Raw genomic sequence first — 19,693 nt, 5'->3', positions numbered from 1 at the left:
CCGCCAACGTCGCTGACAGCTCCGCTTTGTTTTGCTCCCAGATCCCAACTGATGCTGTTTTCTGTCACGTTCGAGGACATCCGGCATTGTAGGACAAAGCATTCCAAACACCCTCCGTCGTCACCCTCGTGTCCCCGAAAGGTCACATGGCCTTGTCCTCAATTTCTTACTTTTCCTTTAACTATGTCATTTACATTCTATGGAAAACTTTATTGTTCTGATGACAGTAATAATAACAGTTTCATGTTACGGCATTTCGTGTTACAGCAGTTCGTGTTACAACAATTCATGTAACGACATTTTGTTCTACAGCGTTCCGTTTACACGTCTTCATGTACTAACAGTAATAATAACAGTTTTATGCTACGGCTTTTTGTGTTACAACAGTTCGTGTTAAAAAATGTAATGTTACGACATTTTTTTCTCCAGCGTTCCGTTTACATGTCTACACGTAACAACAGTCATAATTACAGTTTGATGTTACAACAGTTCGTGTTACAAAATGTAATGTTACGACATTTTTTTCTACAGCGTTCCGTTTACACGTCTACACGTACTAACAGTAATAATAACAGTTTCATGTTACAGCATTTTGTGTTACAACAGTTCGTGTTACAAAATGTAATGTTACAACATTTTTTTCGACAGCGTTCCGTTTACATGTCTACACGTAACAACAGTCATAATTACAGTTTGATGTTACAACAGTTCGTGTTACAAAATGTAATGTTACGACATTTTTTTCTACAGCGTTCCGTTTACATGTCTACACGTAATAACAGGAATAGTTACAGTTTGATGTTACGACATTTCTTGTTACAAAATTTAATGTTACTACATTTTGTTCTACAGCGTCCCGTTTACATGTCTACGTATACTAACAGTAATAATAACAGTTTCATGTTACGGCATTTTGTGTTACAACAGTTTGTGTTACAAAATTTAATGTTACGACATTTTTTTCTACAGCGTTCCGTTTACACGTCTTCATGTACTAACAGTAATAATTACAGTTTCATGTTACGGCATTTTGTGTTACAACAGTTTGTGTTACAAAATTTAATGTTACGACATTTTTTTCTACAGCGTTCCGTTTACACGTCTTCATGTACTAACAGTAATAATTACAGTTTCATGTTACGGCATTTTGTGTTACAGCAGTTCGTGTTACAAAATTTAATGTTACGACATTTTTTTCTACAGCGTTCCGTTTACATGTCTGCATATACTAACAGTAATAATAACAGTTTCATGTTACGACATTTCGTGTTACAGCAGTTCGTGTTACAACAATTCATGTTACGACATTTTGTTCTACAGCGTTCCGTTTACACGTCTTCATGTACTAACAGTAATAATAACCGTTTCATGTTACGGCTTTTTGTGTTACAACAGTTCGTGTTAAAAAATGTAATGTTACGACATTTTTTTCGACAGCGTTCCGTTTACATGTCTACACGTAACAACAGTAATAATTACAGTTTGATGTTACAACAGTTCGTGTTACAAAATGTAATGTTACGACATTTTTTTCTACAGCGTTCCGTTTACATGTCTACACGTAATAACAGGAATAGTTACAGTTTGATGTTACGACATTTCTTGTTACAAAATTTAATGTTACTACATTTTGTTCTACAGCGTCCCGTTTACATGTCTACGTATACTAACAGTAATAATAACAGTTTCATGTTACGGCATTTTGTGTTACAACAGTTTGTGTTACAAAATTTAATGTTACGACATTTTTTTCGACAGCGTTCCGTTTACACGTCTTCATGTACTAACAGTAATAATTACAGTTTCATGTTACGGCATTTTGTGTTACAGCAGTTCGTGTTACAAAATTTAATGTTACGACATTTTTTTCTACAGCGTTCCGTTTACATGTCTGCATATACTAACAGTAATAATAACAGTTTCATGTTACGACATTTCGTGTTACAGCAGTTCGTGTTACAACAATTCATGTTACGACATTTTGTTCTACAGCGTTCCGTTTACACGTCTTCATGTACTAACAGTAATAATAACCGTTTCATGTTACGGCTTTTTGTGTTACAACAGTTCGTGTTAAAAAATGTAATGTTACGACATTTTTTTCGACAGCGTTCCGTTTACATGTCTACACGTAATAACAGGAATAGTTACAGTTTGATGTTACGACATTTCTTGTTACAAAATTTAATGTTACTACATTTTGTTCTACAGCGTTCCGTTTACATGTCTACGTATACTAACAGTAATAATAACAGTTTCATGTTACGGCATTTTGTGTTACAGCAGTTCGTGTTACAAAATTTAATGTTACGACATTTTGTTCTACAGCGTTCTGTTTACATGTCTACACGTAACAACAGTAATAATAACAGTTTCATGTTACGGCATTTTGTGTTACAGCAGTTCGTGTTACAAAATGTAATGTTACGACATTTTGTTCTACAGCGTTCCGTTTACATGTCTACACGTACTAACAGTAATAATAACAGTTTCATGTTACGGCATTTTGTGTTACAACAGTTCGTGTTACAAAATGTAATGTTACAACATTTTTTTTCGACAGCGTTCCGTTTACATGGCTACACGTAATAACAGTAATAATTACAGTTTGATGTTACGACATTTCATGTTACAAAATTTTATGTTACGACATTTTGTTCTACAGCGTTCCGTTTACATGTCTACGTATACTAACAGTAATAATAACAGTTTCATGTTACGGCATTTTGTGTTACAACAGTTTGTGTTACAAAATGTAATGTTACGACATTTTTTCTACAGCGTTCCGTTTACATGTCTACACGTGCTAACAGTAATAATAACAGTTTCATGTTACGGCATTTTGTGTTACAACAGTTCGTGTTACAAAATGTAATGTAACAACAATTTTTTTTGACAGCGTTCCTTTTACACGTCTACACGTAACAACAGTAATAATTACAGTTTGATGTTACAACAGTTTGTGTTACAAAATGTAATGTTACGACATTTTTTTCTACAGCGTTCCGTTTACATGGCTACACGTAATAACAGGAATAATTACAGTTTCATGTTACGACATTTCATGTTACAAAATGTAATGTTACGACATTTTGTTCTACAGCGTTCCGTTTACACGTCTACGTATACTAACAGTAATAATAACAGTTTCATGTTACGGCATTTTGTGTTACAACAGTTCGTGTTACAAAATTTAATGTTACGACATTTTTTTTCTCCAGCGTTCTGTTTACATGTCTAGTGTTTATTTTCTATAGTTTCTTTATTTACTATATGGTGTACCTATGTAATATATCATCATATTTTCCGAGTTGTGTAAAGCAAATTGTTATTATTATATTAATAATAATAATAATAATAATGATACTATTAATGATGAATGGCATGCACCATCTGTGGCGTTTGCCCCGTCGGAGGCGATCCAGCCGCCCGTAATGGCCTGATAACGGGCGCATACGGCTGTCAAACACAACAAAGTGAATATGTAACTGCTTCATCAACGCAGATTGAAGGTGGGGGGGCAGGGGGGGGGGGGGGCTGGACCTCTGATGTCCTTACGGGCTAATTGATGTTCTATGCTAATCATCTGTACCTTCATGACTTCACTAGTGTTTTTTTTTTTTTGCGGGGGGGGGGGGGGTGCTGTAATGTTACATCAAACATACAACCAATGGGGGAGGGAGGGAAGACATGGAAATTGATCACAGGAAGGGCTTGAAGGTTCCCTGCACAAAGTCAATGAATCAATGTGGGGGGGGGGGGGGTGTCCATGATGCGGCAAACACGTATGAATGAGCAAAAAATCCTTGACATAAATAATAAAAAACAAACATAAAAACATAAATAAGTTCTCATTTTACACACATTTTTTACAAGCAATATTTGACATGATTGAAAGCTATTTTACACATTTATTTTTTACAAAAAACAAAACGAAGGAAAAAATGGAGGGAACAAATTCTATAAATTTATATAAATTGCAAGATTTATTTCATACTGTTATATTATTATTATTATTACTTTGTTATATATTTTGCTCAAATAAAGATGTAATTTTATGGGACATTTTTTCAAAATAATATGCATGTAGTCAAAAGTTTAAATATTAAATGTGCATTATTATATATATTTTTTTACAAAAATAAATCAAATTGTATGAGTAATTGCACATATATGTATACAGTATACAGTATGTTGCATTACAACGTTGTGTTTTATAAAGTTTTTTTATTACAGAAGCGGTAGAAAATGAATGAATGAATGAATGTTTCACGTTACAACATTTCGTTTTACAGCATTTCATTTTACAATATTTAGTATTTCAAATTTATTTTTGCAATGTTTAGTGTCACATGTTACATTACAACGTTTTGTTTTTTTATTACAGTGTTTCACGTTACAACATTTCATTTTACAACATTTCATTTTACAATATTTAGTATTTCAATATTTAATATTTCAACATTTCGTTTTACAATGTTTTGTTTCGTAAATTTTTTTGCTATCACAGTGTTTCACGTTACAACATTTTGTTTTACATTTCATTTTACAATATTTTGTATTTCAATATTTAATATTTCAACATTTTCTTTTACAATGTTTTGTTTTATAATTTTTTATTACAGTGTTTCACGTTACAACATTTCATTTTACAATATTTTGTATTTCAATATTTAATATTTCAACATTTTGTTTTACAATGTTTTGTTTTATAAATTTTTTTATTACAGTGTTTCACGTTACAACATTTCATTTTACAATATTTTGTATTTCAATATTTAATATTTCAACATTTTGTTTTACAATGTTTTGTTTTATAATTTTTTTTATTACAGTGTTTCACGTTACAACATTTTGTTTTACATTTCATTTTACAATATTTTGTATTTCAATATTTAATATTTCAACATTTTGTTTTACAATGTTTTGTTTTATAAATTTTTTTCTTACAGTGTTTCACGTTACAACATTTTGTTTTACATTTCATTTTACAATATTTTGACTTTCAATATTTCGTTTTGCAGTGTTTAGTTTCACGTGTTGCATTACAACGTTGTGTTTTATAAAGTTTTTTTATCACAGAAGCGGTAGAAAATGAATGAATGAATGAATGAATGTTTCACGTTACAACATTTTGTTTTACAACATTTCATTTTACAATATTTAGTATTTCAATATTTATTTTTGCAATGTTTAGTGTCACATGTTGCATTACAACGTTTTGTTTTATAAAGTTTTTTATTACAGTCTTTCAAGTTACAACATCAATATTTAGTATTTACAATATTTTGTATTTCAATATTTAATATTTCAACATTTTGTTTTACAATGTTTTGTTTTATATTTTTTATTTCAGTGTTTCATGTTACAACATTTTTTTTTACATTTCAGTTTACAATATTTAGTATTTCAGCATTTAATTTTACAATGTTTTGTTTTTTTATTACAGTTTTTCATGTTACAACATTTTGTTTTACATTTCATTTTACAATATTTTGTATTTCAATATTTAATATTTCAACATTTCGTTTTACAATGTTGTGTTTTATAATTTTTTATTACAGTGTTTCACGTTACAACATTTTGTTTTACATTTCATTTTACAATATTTAGAATTTCAATATTTAATATTTCAACATTTTGTTTTACAATGTTTTGTTTTATAATTTTTTTTATTACAGTGTTTCACGTTACAACATTTTGTTTTACATTTCATTTGACAATATTTAGTATTTCAATATTTAATATTTCAACATTTTGTTTTACATTTCATTTGACAATATTTAGTATTTCAATATTTAATATTTCAACATTTTGTTTTACAATGTTTTGTTTTATATATTTTTTAATTACAGTGTTTCACGTTACAACATTTTGTTTTACATTTCATTTTACAATATTTAGTATTTCAATATTTAATATTTCAACATTTCGTTTTACAATGTTGTGTTTTATATATTTTTTAATTACAGTGTTTCACGTTACAACATTTTGTTTTACATTTCATTTTACAATATTTTAGTATTTCAATATTTGTTTTTGCGGTGTTTAGTTTCACATGTTGCATTCCAACGTTGTGTTTTATAAAGTTGCTTTCTAGTCTAATTGCCTGCCAGTGTGTGTTTTACACCACAATGTATCTTGTGTACTGTGTACTGTGTACAGTGTACTGTGTACTGTATATTTATCCATAGCAGATCTGGAGGCGACTTTGCGTCCGGTGCACTGCAGCAGTGCGCCTGCGTGCACGTTGATGAGCAAGTCACCTGTGGTGCATGGAAGCTGATTGAAATGGATATCAGCTCTTTTTTTTTTTTTTTTTTTTTTTTTTTTTACCCATCCATTTATTGTGGGTGAATGCAATCACTAGGAGTGTATTTGCTCTAACACTCACAACCACTGCAGGGGAACACACACACACACACACACACACACACACCCTTTTTCCTTGTGGTCAACAGCATGGAGATGATGGTGGTGGTCATGCTAATACTAAGGGCTGCTTCACCTCAACTCAAGTCCTGTAAGAATGTTGTCACAAAGTTGTGTGTGTGTGTGTGTGTGTGTAATACATTTACATGAAATAAACACACACACACACACACACATACACACACACATACACACTAAGCTGCTGCATGTGTAAGTGAGGGAAGATTCCTCGGTGGCAACAGCGAGAGCATCCCTCACATCACACACACACAAACATCCCGCCAATATCATAATCGGGGGGGGGACGGGGGGGGGGGGGGGTAAATCTTGCGGCTTTTTTCCACACACACACACACACACACACACATGCATGCAGAGAGCGACAACGCAAATGAGCATCAACAGATATGATCGTGCATCTGCAGCGGCGCGGCTGCAGCATCAGCATCAGCATCATCAGCATCATCAGCATCATCAGCATCAGCACCAGTATCATCAGCATCAGTATCACCAGCATGGTTCTTTTAAGACTTCCCAACACAACACACACAAAATTCCTAACCGTTGTTGTCATTCATGACTCAACAGAGTGCCGGTGTGTGTGTGTGTGTGTGTGTGTGTGTGTGTGTGTGTGTGTGTGTGTGTGTGCAACACGGTGAGTTTGCACCAATGACAGAAGGGTCACAGCTCCGGTGCGCCAGCCGCTTGCACCTCACCACCCCCGGCTGCGTGACGCCTGTCCACCTCCTCTTCGGCTTCCAACCGCAGTTCATCCAACATGTGTGTGTGTGTGTGTGTTAACGTGTGTGTGTGTGTGTGTGTGTACGTGTGTGTGTGATGCAAAGACAATTCCAATGAAAAGCACTTACTGTTTTTCACCAGCCTGTCCCCCCTCTTTCCCTGCGTCCCTCCATCCTTTTTCACATCCTTCCCGTTTGACGGTATCCGTTTTGCGCCCGCACCCGCGCGCGCATGTGTGTGTGTGTGTGTGCGTGTTACACACACTCGCACACGCACGCACTCTCACACACACGCCGGGAAAATATCTCCCTAAACATACATGTATGTTCTACATGCGTGCGGCCAGCTCTTCCTCCCTCACTCCCGCTCCCTCTCTCTCTCTTTCTTCCTCTCCTTCTCTCTCTCTCTCTCTGTCACACACACACACACACACACACACACCCTCTTTGGCTGTTCTTTGGTTAAAATTCAGTATATGCGCCCCCCCCCCGTCACCTAGCAACCATCAACCTCTCTCTCTCTCTCTCTCTCCTGTATCCCCCCCCCTCCCTCCCTCCATCCCAGGCGACACGTGTTGAATGCTAAACTTAGCGGAGCGGAATAAAATGAATAAAGGGATGGAGGCTCCATACGCCCCCCCCCCCTCCCCTTCCTCCGACCCCCCCCCCCCCCCACTCCCCTCTCCCGCTCTTTCACTCGCTTGCTCGTATCATAATGCAATATAAATATTTACTAGAACCACTCAACCCCCCCCCCCCCCCCCCCATTGTCCTCCTCGGCGAGGCTCTTCTACATGAACCCCTCCCCTCCTTCCCTCATCCATCCATCCTTCTCCCGCTCACCCCCCCCCACCACCACCACCACCATGTTCACTTTCTGCTTCCCAAGCAACACGGAGACGTCACAGCGGCGGGAAACTGATCAGGAATCAGGAACAACTTTTCCTTCGCGTCTTCCTGTCTACCTTCCTGTGTCTTCCTGTCTACCTTCCTGTGTCTTCCTGTGTCTTCCTGTGTCTTCCTGTGTCTTCCTGTCTACCTTCCTGTGTCTTCCTGTGTCTTCCTGTGTCTTCCTGTGTCTTCCTGTCTACCTTCCTGTGTCTTCCTGTGTCTTCCTGTCTACCTTCCTGTGTCTTCCTGTGTCTTCCTGTCTACCTTCCTGTGTCTTCCTGTCTACCTTCCTGTGTCTTCCTGTGTCTTCCTGTGTCTTCCTGTGTCTTCCTGTGTCTTCCTGTGTCTTCCTGTGTCTTCCTGTCTACCTTCCTGTGTCTTCCTGTGTCTTCCTGTCTACCTTCCTGTGTCTTCCTGTGTCTTCCTGTGTCTTCCTGCCTACCTTCCTGTGTCTTCCTGTGTCTTCCTGTCTACCTTCCTATGTCTTCCTGTCTACCTTCCTGTGTCTTCCTGTCTACCTTCCTGTGTCTTCCTGTCTACCTTCCTATGTCTTCCTGTCTACCTTCCTGTGTCTTCCTGTCTACCTTCCTGTGTCTTCCTGTCTACCTTCCTGTGTCTTCCTGTGTCTTCCTGTGTCTTCCTGTCTACCTTCCTGTGTCTTCCTGTGTCTTCCTGTCTACCTTCCTGTGTCTTCCTGTGTCTTCCTGTGTCTTCCTGTGTCTTCCTGTGTCTTCCTGTCTACCTTCCTGTGTCTTCCTGTGTCTTCCTGTGTCTTCCTGTGTCTTCCTGTCTACCTTCCTGTGTCTTCCTGTGTCTTCCTGTCTACCTTCCTGTGTCTTCCTGTGTCTTCCTGTCTACCTTCCTGTGTCTTCCTGTCTACCTTCCTGTGTCTTCCTGTGTCTTCCTGTGTCTTCCTGTGTCTTCCTGTGTCTTCCTGTGTCTTCCTGTGTCTTCCTGTCTACCTTCCTGTGTCTTCCTGTGTCTTCCTGTCTACCTTCCTGTGTCTTCCTGTGTCTTCCTGTGTCTTCCTGCCTACCTTCCTGTGTCTTCCTGTGTCTTCCTGTCTACCTTCCTATGTCTTCCTGTCTACCTTCCTGTGTCTTCCTGTCTACCTTCCTGTGTCTTCCTGTCTACCTTCCTATGTCTTCCTGTCTACCTTCCTGTGTCTTCCTGTCTACCTTCCTGTGTCTTCCTGTCTACCTTCCTGTGTCTTCCTGTGTCTTCCTGTGTCTTCCTGTCTACCTTCCTGTGTCTTCCTGTGTCTTCCTGTCTACCTTCCTGTGTCTTCCTGTGTCTTCCTGTGTCTTCCTGTGTCTTCCTGTGTCTTCCTGTCTACCTTCCTGTGTCTTCCTGTGTCTTCCTGTGTCTTCCTGTGTCTTCCTGTCTACCTTCCTGTGTCTTCCTGTGTCTTCCTGTCTACCTTCCTGTGTCTTCCTGTGTCTTCCTGTCTACCTTCCTGTGTCTTCCTGTCTACCTTCCTGTGTCTTCCTGTGTCTTCCTGTGTCTTCCTGTGTCTTCCTGTGTCTTCCTGTGTCTTCCTGTGTCTTCCTGTCTACCTTCCTGTGTCTTCCTGTGTCTTCCTGTCTACCTTCCTGTGTCTTCCTGTGTCTTCCTGTGTCTTCCTGCCTACCTTCCTGTGTCTTCCTGTGTCTTCCTGTCTACCTTCCTATGTCTTCCTGTCTACCTTCCTGTGTCTTCCTGTCTACCTTCCTGTGTCTTCCTGTCTACCTTCCTATGTCTTCCTGTCTACCTTCCTGTGTCTTCCTGTCTACCTTCCTGTGTCTTCCTGTCTACCTTCCTGTGTCTTCCTGTGTCTTCCTGTGTCTTCCTGTGTCTTCCTGTCTACCTTCCTGTGTCTTCCTGTGTCTTCCTGTGTCTTCCTGTCTACCTTCCTGTGTCTTCCTGTGTCTTCCTGTCTACCTTCCTGTGTCTTCCTGTGTCTTCCTGTGTCTTCCTGTGTCTTCCTGTGTCTTCCTGTCTACCTTCCTGTGTCTTCCTGTGTCTTCCTGTGTCTTCCTGTGTCTTCCTGTCTACCTTCCTGTGTCTTCCTGTGTCTTCCTGTCTACCTTCCTGTGTCTTCCTGTGTCTTCCTGTCTACCTTCCTGTGTCTTCCTGTCTACCTTCCTGTGTCTTCCTGTGTCTTCCTGTGTCTTCCTGTGTCTTCCTGTGTCTTCCTGTGTCTTCCTGTGTCTTCCTGTCTACCTTCCTGTGTCTTCCTGTGTCTTCCTGTCTACCTTCCTGTGTCTTCCTGTGTCTTCCTGTGTCTTCCTGCCTACCTTCCTGTGTCTTCCTGTGTCTTCCTGTCTACCTTCCTATGTCTTCCTGTCTACCTTCCTGTGTCTTCCTGTCTACCTTCCTGTGTCTTCCTGTCTACCTTCCTATGTCTTCCTGTCTACCTTCCTGTGTCTTCCTGTCTACCTTCCTGTGTCTTCCTGTCTACCTTCCTGTGTCTTCCTGTGTCTTCCTGTGTCTTCCTGTGTCTTCCTGTCTACCTTCCTGTGTCTTCCTGTGTCTTCCTGTGTCTTCCTGTCTACCTTCCTGTGTCTTCCTGTGTCTTCCTGTCTACCTTCCTGTGTCTTCCTGTGTCTTCCTGTGTCTTCCTGTCTACCTTCCTGTGTCTTCCTGTGTCTTCCTGTGTCTTCCTGTGTCTTCCTGTGTCTTCCTGTCTACCTTCCTGTGTCTTCCTGTGTCTTCCTGTGTCTTCCTGCCTACCTTCCTGTGTCTTCCTGTGTCTTCCTGTGTCTTCCTGTGTCTTCCTGTGTCTTCCTGTCTACCTCCCTGTGTCTTCCTGTGTCTTCCTGTGTCTTCCTGTGTCTTCCTGTGTCTTCCTGTCTACCTTTCTGTGTCTTCCTGTGTCTTCCTGTGTCTTCCTGTCTACCTTCCTGTGTCTTCCTGTCTACCTTCCTGTGTCTTCCTGTGTCTTCCTGTCTACCTTCCTGTGTCTTCCTGTGTCTTCCTGTGTCTTCCTGTGTCTTCCTGTGTCTTCCTGTGTCTTCCTGTGTCTTCCTGTCTACCTTCCTGTGTCTTCCTGTGTCTTCCTGTGTCTTCCTGTCTACCTTCCTGTGTCTTCCTGTGTCTTCCTGTGTCTTCCTGTGTCTTCCTGTGTCTTCCTGTGTCTTCCTGCCTACCTTCCTGTGTCTTCCTGTGTCTTCCTGTGTCTTCCTGCCTACCTTCCTGTGTCTTCCTGTGTCTTCCTGTGTCTTCCTGTGTCTTCCTGTGTCTTCCTGTCTACCTTCCTGTGTCTTCCTGTGTCTTCCTGTGTCTTCCTGTGTCTTCCTGTGTCTTCCTGCCTACCTTCCTGTGTCTTCCTGTGTCTTCCTGTCTACCTTCCTGTGTCTTCCTGTGTCTTCCTGTGTCTTCCTGTGTCTTCCTGTGTCTTCCTGTGTCTTCCTGCCTACCTTCCTGTGTCTTCCTGTGTCTTCCTGTCTACCTTCCTGTGTCTTCCTGTGTCTTCCTGTGTCTTCCTGTCTACCTTCCTGTGTCTTCCTGTCTACCTTCCTGTGTCTTCCTGTGTCTTCCTGTGTCTTCCTGTGTCTTCCTGTCTACCTTCCTGTGTCTTCCTGTGTCTTCCTGTGTCTTCCTGCCTACCTTCCTGTGTCTTCCTGTGTCTTCCTGTGTCTTCCTGTGTCTTCCTGTGTCTTCCTGTGTCTTCCTGCCTACCTTCCTGTGTCTTCCTGTGTCTTCCTGTGTCTTCCTGTGTCTTCCTGTGTCTTCCTGTGTCTTCCTATCTACCTTCCTGTGTCTTCCTGTCTACCTTCCTGTGTCTTCCTGTGTCTTCCTGTGTCTTCCTGTCTACCTTCCTGTGTCTTCCTGTCTACCTTCCTGTGTCTTCCTGTGTCTTCCTGTGTCTTCCTGTGTCTTCCTGTGTCTTCCTGTGTCTTCCTGTGTCTTCCTGTCTACCTTCCTGTGTCTTCCTGTGTCTTCCTGTGTCTTCCTGTCTACCTTCCTGTGTCTTCCTGTGTCTTCCTGTGTCTTCCTGTGTCTTCCTGTGTCTTCCTGTGTCTTCCTGTGTCTTCCTGTGTCTCTCTTCAGCCTCGTCGTCATCGGCAACCTACAGCATCTTATCACACTTTCTCATCCTTCTCACCCTTGTTCACCCTGTCTCACCCTTCTCACCCTTTCTAACCCTTCTCACCCTTTCTCACCCTTTCTCATCCTTTCTCACCCTTTCTCGCCCTTTCTCGTCCTTCTCGCCCTTTCTAACCCTTTCTCACCCTTCCTAACCCTTCTTACCCTTTCTCACCTTTTCTAACCCTTTCTCACCCTTCCTAACCCTTCTTACCCTTTCTCACCCTTTCTAACCCTTTCTCGCCCTTCTCACCCTTTCCCGCCCTTTCTCACCCTTCTCACCCTTTCTAACCCTTTCTCGCCCTTTCTCACCCTTCTCACCCTTTCTCATCCTTCTCACCCTTTCTAACCCTTCTCACCCTTCTCACCCTTTCTCGCCCTTTCTAACCCTTTCTTGCCCTTTCTCGCCCTTTCACACCCTTCTCACCCTTTCTAACCCTTCTCACACTTTCAAACCCTTCTCACCCTTTCTCGCCCTTTCTCACCCTTCTCACACTTTCTCACCCTTTCTAACCTTTTCTCGCCCTTTCTAAGCCTTCTCACCCTTCTCACCCTTTCTCGCCCTTTCTCAACCTTCTCACCCTTTCTCATCCTTCTCACCCTTTCAAACCCTTCTCACCCTTTCTCCCCCTTTTTTCACCCTTTTCACCCTTTCTCATCCTTCTCACCCTTTCTAACCCTTCTCACCCTTTCTCGCCCTTTCTAACCCTTTCTCACCCTTCTCACCCTTCTCACCCTTCTCACCCTTTCTAACCCTTTCTCGCCCTTTCTAACCCTTTCTCGCCCTTTCAAACCCTTCTCACCCTTTCTCACCCTTTTCACCCTTTCTCATCCTTCTCACCCTTTCTAACCCTTCTCACCCTTTCTCGCCCTTTCTAACCCTTTCTCACCCTTCTCACCCTTTCTAACCCTTTCTCGCCCTTTCTAACCCTTTCTCGCCCTTTCTCACCCTTCTCACCCTTTCTCGCCCTTTCTCACCCTTCTCACACTTTCTCATCCTTCTCACCCTTTCTAACCTTTCTCACCCTTCTCACCCTTTCTAACCCTTTCTCGCCCTTTCTAACCCTTTCTCGCCCTTTCAAACCCTTCTCACCCTTTCTCGCCCTTTCTCACCCTTCTCACCCTTTCTCATCCTTCTCACCCTTTCTAACCTTTCTCACCCTTCTCACCCTTTCTCACCCTTTCTAACCCTTTCTCGCCCTTTCTCACCCTTCTCACCCTTTCTAACCCTTTCTAACCCTTTCTCGCCCTTTCTAACCCTTCTCACCCTTTCTCACCCCTCTCACCCTTTCTCACCCTTCTCGCCCTAAAAAAATGTAGTACTGTGTCACTAGAGTGGTGATTGTCACTTTGTCTGATGTGGCTGATCACATGACACCAATGAGTGACCCCATCAAAGTCCACTAAGTTCCTCAGAGCAACAGACAGCACAAACAGAACTCGGCCATGGATGGAAACCCCTGGAAACCCCATGTGACCCCTGGAGGTCTGGGTTCATGATGGACACGCACCTCAGTTCCATCTAATGAAACAAGCATCAATATGCTTAGACTTCCATCAGTACTGATTGGGCGTTACGTCCACGTCCAGATCCCAGATGGTCATTTCCTGTCAGAAGCAAACAGGCGCTAGCCGCTATACGTGAGCGTTTGTGACCCCTCCCACAGCGACAAAGGCTGCATTGTTTGACTCGCCGCCGAGTCGCCAAACAGCAAACGGAGTCGTGCCGCAAACACGACAAGGACGCGGCGTCCCACGGCGATGAGCAAATGTCTGGGAAATGGCGAATGTAAAACGACCTCGCTTTGCACTGACTCACCGTTGACGCCTTGGAATCGAACGTTGTTGTTGTTGGCTTTTTTAGGTGAAGGATGATGTCATCCACTGACGCGTCTACCGGGGGCATCATGGTTACTTTCAGACGTGCTTGCAAAGAAAGACACGCAATGTCTTCCATGGAACAAATACTAGGACTTCTGTACTTATGATATTATTATTATTATGACTTATATGACTTTTTGATTTTGATACTTTTTTGTCTTCTCTTACAGTAATCCCTCGCCACTTTAGAAATGTTCATGTTTTCCAAAAATATAACATATAATATAAATAATAAAATAATAAAATTATAAAATAATAAAATTATAAAATTGTTAAATTATTAAATTATTAAATTATTAAATTATTAAATTATTAAATTATTAAATTATTAAATTATTAAATTATTAAATTATTAAAATAAATATAATAATAATTAATAATAATTTTGTGTTTCGTGAACACAGCATATTATTAATCCAAAAATATGCAAATATATATAAAAATTTAAAAATAAAAAATATAAAAATACATCCAATATATGGATAAATTATGCATTTTTAAGCATAAAAATGACGTAAAATCCATATATAAGGCATTCGGAAGGCGCATTCAAAGATGTTGTGATGACATGTAGTATTCTAAACTGGTCACTAGGTGTCAGTAATGTTACATTGATGACACAATAGCCACCAAAGGAAGTACTGTACAGACACCATAAGTGACATGTAAGTTTATATTGTGTTGTATGTCTTATTTTCTCTTATTATGTCTACTATATTGGGTAACGGGTGTGTAAAGGTGACTATAGGGGTGTTATTCCATGTCTAGAGGGCTCTAATCATGTTAAAAAGCGTATTCAGAAGGTGGCAAACAGGTTTTCTAAATTTGACTTTCTTTTATGATGTCTACTATATTATGTAAAAGAGTGTAAAGGTGACTATAGGGTTGTTATTTCATGTCTAGAGGGCTCTAATCGTGTTAAAATGTGTTTTTAGAAGGTGGTAAACAGATTTTCTAAATCTGATTTTCTCTTATGATGTCTACGATATTGGGTAATAGGAGTGTAAAGTTGACTATAGGGTTGTTATTTCATGTCTAGAGGGCTCTAATAATGTTAAAATGTGTATTTAGACGGTGTAAACGAGTTTTCTAAATCAGATTTTCTCTCATGATGTCTTCTATATTGTGTAAAAGGAGTGTAAAGGTGAGTATAGGGGTGTTATTTCATGTCTAGAGGGCTCTAATCATGTTAAAAAGCTTATTTAGAAGGTGGCAAACAGGTTTTCTGAGTCTGATTTTCTCGTATGATGTCTGCAATATTGGTTAACGGGAGTGTAAAGGTGACTATAGGGGTGTTATTTCATGTCTAGAGGGCTCTAATAATGTTAAAATGTCTATTTAGAAGGTGCAAACAGGTTTTCTAAATCTGATTTTCTCTTATGATGTCTTCTATTTTGTGTAAAAGGAGTGTAAAGGTGACTATAGGGTTGTTATTTCATGTCTGGAGGGCTCTGCTGATGTTAAAAAGCATATTTAGAAGGTGGCAAACAGGTTTTCTAAGTCTGATTTTCTCGTATGATGTCTGCAATATTGGTTAACGGGAGTGTAAAGGTGACTATAGGGTTGTTATTTCATGCCAAGAGGGCTCTAATAATGTTAAAATGTCTATTTAGAAGGTGTAAACAGGTTTTCTAAATCTGATTTTATCTTATTATGTCTACTATATTGTGTAAAAGGAGTGCAAAGGTGACTATAGGGTTGTTATTTCATGTCTGGAGGGCTCTGATGATGTTAAAAAGCATATTTAGAAGGTGGCAAACAGGTTTTCCAAGTCTGATTTTCTCGTATGATGTCTACTATATTGGTTAATGGGAGTGTAAAGGTGACTATAGGGTTGTTATTTCATGTCTAGAGGGCTCTAGTCATGTTAAAATGTCTATTGAGAAGGTGCCAACCGGTTTTCTAAATCGGATTTTCTCTTATTATGTCTACTATATTGAGTAATAGGCGTGTAAAGGTGACTATAGGGTTGTTATTTCATGTCTAGAGGGCTCTAATCATGTTAAAATGTGTATTTAGAAGGTGTAAACAGGTTTTCTAAATCTGATTTTCTCTCATGATGTCTGCAATATTGGTTAACGGGAGTGTAAAGGTGACTATAGGGTTGTTATTTCATGTCAAGAGGGCTCTAATAATGTTAAAATGTCTATTTAGAAGGTGTAAACGGGTTTTCTAAATCTGATTTTCTCTCATGATGTCTTCTATATTGTGTAAAAGGAGTGTAAAGGTGAGTATAGGGGTGTTATTTCATGTCTAGAGGGCTCTAATCATGTTAAAATGTCTATTGAGAAGGTGTCAACCGGTTTTCTAAATCGGATTTTCTCTTATTATGTCTACTATATTGAGTAATAGGCGTGTAAAGGTGACTATAGGGGTGTTATTTCATGTCTAGAGGGCTCTAATCATGTTAAAATGTGTATTTAGAAGGTGCAAACAGGTTTTGTAAATCTGATTTTGTCTTATGATGTCTACTATATTGGGTAACAGGAGTGTAAAGGTGACTATGGGGGGGGGTGATATAAAATGATATTCTCCACTTGTGTTGCCTACAGCCACACATCAGGGCTTTGTCATGCTTAAACAGCAGGGCCATTGTCCAACACATTTCCAACTACTCAGTTAATGCCCTCAATGAAGCCTGGAGGGGGGGGGGTCAAGTGGGGGTCACCCCGGCCACCCCCTGATTGATGAATTCATTGGTTAAAAGGAGTGAGTCATGGCTGTTTTTGTAATGGAAAGAGGAGAGGACACACAATTAAGAATATAAATGGCGCTCGGTGGAGTCTGCCGTTGAGGCGTTTTAGCACTCAGCCCGTATGGCAATCAGGGGGAGAACGTGGGCTCATCAAGCTGATTGGACCTCCAGATGGCGTGGAAAGACCCGTGGCTTCCAGATCTTCTGCAGCGATGCGTTCGCCATCAAACACGTTCAGTTGCTCCAACTTTTCACTTGTTGTCACTCTTGTTGTCCCTCCCCCTCCTCTCTCTCTCTCTCGCTCTCTCTCTCTCTCTCTCTCTCTCTGTCGCTCTCTCGCCTGGAGCTTCTGGAGATATTGGAATGGCGACATTAGGCTTCATGAAGCATGTGATGGGATGCGTCGTCACTGTTTCAGAGCAATCCGCTCCCCGGCGCCGTTTTTGTGTTATGGTTAATAAAAGGCGCTTGATGCTTGGCCTCTGTGGCTCTCTGTTGCCCGATGCCGCCCACTTTTGCGTCCGCGTGTTTGTGTGACTTAGCCTGTTGCTGTTTGGGCTAATCTGATGTGACTGGACTGGCTATCTCTATTTACGCATCTGTTTAGCTCGCAGCAAACAACCTAGCGCTCTTTCTCTCCCTCCCTCCCTCCCCGCCTCCCTGCCTGGCTGGCTGGCTCGCTCTCTCTCTCGCCATGGCTCGCACAGTAACACAATAACACACATACACAATAACACAATAACACACATACACAATAACACAATAACACACATACACAGTAACACAATAACACACATACACAATAACACAATAACACACATACACAATAACACAATAACACACATACACAATAACACACATACACAATAACACAATAACACACATACACAATAACACAATAACACACATACACAATAACACACATACACAATAACACAATAACACACATACACAATAACACAATAACACACATACACAATAACACACATACACAATAACACAATAACACACATACACAATAACACAATAACACACATACACAATAACACAATAACACAATAACACACATACACAATAACACAATAACACACATACACAATAACACACATACACAATAACACAATAACACACATACACAATAACACAATAACACACATACACAATAACACAATAACACAATAACACACATACACAATAACACAATAACACACATACACAATAACACAATAACACACATACACAATAACACAATAACACACATACACAATAACACAATAACACACATACACAATAACACAATAACACACATACACAATAACACAATAACACACATACACAGTAACACAATAACACACATACACAGTAACACAATAACACACATACACAATAACACAATAACACAATAACACAATAACACACATGCACAATAACACAATAACACAATAACACAATAACACACATACACAATAACACAATAACACACATACACAATAACACAATAACACACATACACAATAACACAATAACACAATAACACACATACACAATAACACAATAACACACATGCACAATAACACAATAACACACATACACAATAACACAATAACACACATACACAATAACACAATAACACACATGCACAATAACACAATAACACACATACACAATAACACAATAACACACATACACAATAACACAATAACACACATGCACAATAACACAATAACACACATACACAATAACACAATAACACACATACACAATAACACAATAACACACATACACAATAACACACATACACAATAACACAATAACACACATACACCGTGCACGTGGTGGCGTGCACTTTACAATATCCACTTTGAAGAAGATCACAATCTGGATCAAGATGAATACTACTGAAAAATGGCCTTTACCTTTACCTTCCTTTACCTTTACCTTTACCTTTACCTTTACCTTTACCTTTACCTTTACCTTTACCTTTACCTTTACCTTCCTTTACCTTTACCTTTACCTTTACCTTTACCTTTACCTTTACCTTTACCTTTACCTTCCTTTACCTTTACCTTTACCTTTACCTTTACCTTTACCTTTACCTTTACCTTTACCTTTACCTTTACCTTTACCTTTACCTTTACCTTTACCTTTACCTTTACCTTTACCTTTACCTTCCTTTACCTTTACCTTTACCTTTACCTTTACCTTTACCTTTACCTTTACCTTTACCTTTACCTTTACCTTTACCTTCCTTTACCTTTACCTTTACCTTTACCTTTACCTTTACCTTTACTCTTATCTTTACCTTTACCCTTACCCTTACCTTTACTCTTACCTTTACCCTTACCCTTACCCTTACCCTTACCCTTACCCTTACCCTTACCCTTACCCTTACCCTTACCCTTACCCTTACCCTTACCTTTACCTTTACCTTTACCCTTACTTTACCCTTACCCTTATCTTTACCCTTACCCTTACCGTTACCCTTATCTTTACCCTTACCTTTACCTTTACCCTTACCCTTACCTTTACTGTTACCCTTACCTTTACCCTTACCTTTACCTTAACTTTACCTTAACTTTACCCTTACCTTTACCCTTACCCTTACCTTTACTCTTATCTTTACCTTTACCCTTACCCTTACCCTTACCCTTACCCTTACCCTTACCCTTACCTTTACCCTTACCCTTACCCTTACCCTTACCCTTACCCTTACCCTTACCCTTACCCTTACCTTTACCTTTACCTTTACCCTTACTTTACCCTTACCCTTATCTTTACCCTTACCCTTACCGTTACCCTTATCTTTACCCTTACCTTTACCTTTACCCTTACCCTTACCTTTACCCTTACCTTTACCTTAACTTTACCTTTACCTTAACATTTACCCTTACACTTACCTTTACCCTTACCTTTACCCTTACCCTTACCCTTACCTTTACCTTTACCTTTACCCTTACCCTTACCTTAACTGTACCCTTACCCTTAC

The 19,693-nt window shown here is 39.9% G+C and overlaps 1 protein-coding gene across 2 annotated transcripts in view; it reads right to left on the bottom strand.

The window, feature by feature from the left end:
* The window catches only part of LOC131107545 (glutamate receptor ionotropic, NMDA 2D), a 101,948-nt gene extending 94,341 nt beyond the window's left edge, over positions 1 to 7,607 (bottom strand). For both annotated transcript variants that reach the window (XM_058057660.1, XM_058057663.1), the window contains exon 1: positions 7,302 to 7,607. The gene's annotated coding sequence lies outside the window, so the exon portion shown is untranslated. The remainder of the gene's footprint in view (positions 1 to 7,301) is intronic.
* Between the last annotated feature and the right edge of the window lie 12,086 nt (positions 7,608 to 19,693).

This window comes from Doryrhamphus excisus, chromosome 19 (genome assembly GCF_030265055.1).
Source record: "Doryrhamphus excisus isolate RoL2022-K1 chromosome 19, RoL_Dexc_1.0, whole genome shotgun sequence".
Taxonomy (NCBI): Eukaryota; Metazoa; Chordata; class Actinopteri; order Syngnathiformes; family Syngnathidae; genus Doryrhamphus; species Doryrhamphus excisus.
The sequence above is the reverse complement of the archived record's forward strand: the minus strand, read 5'-3'. Positions and strand labels throughout refer to the sequence as shown.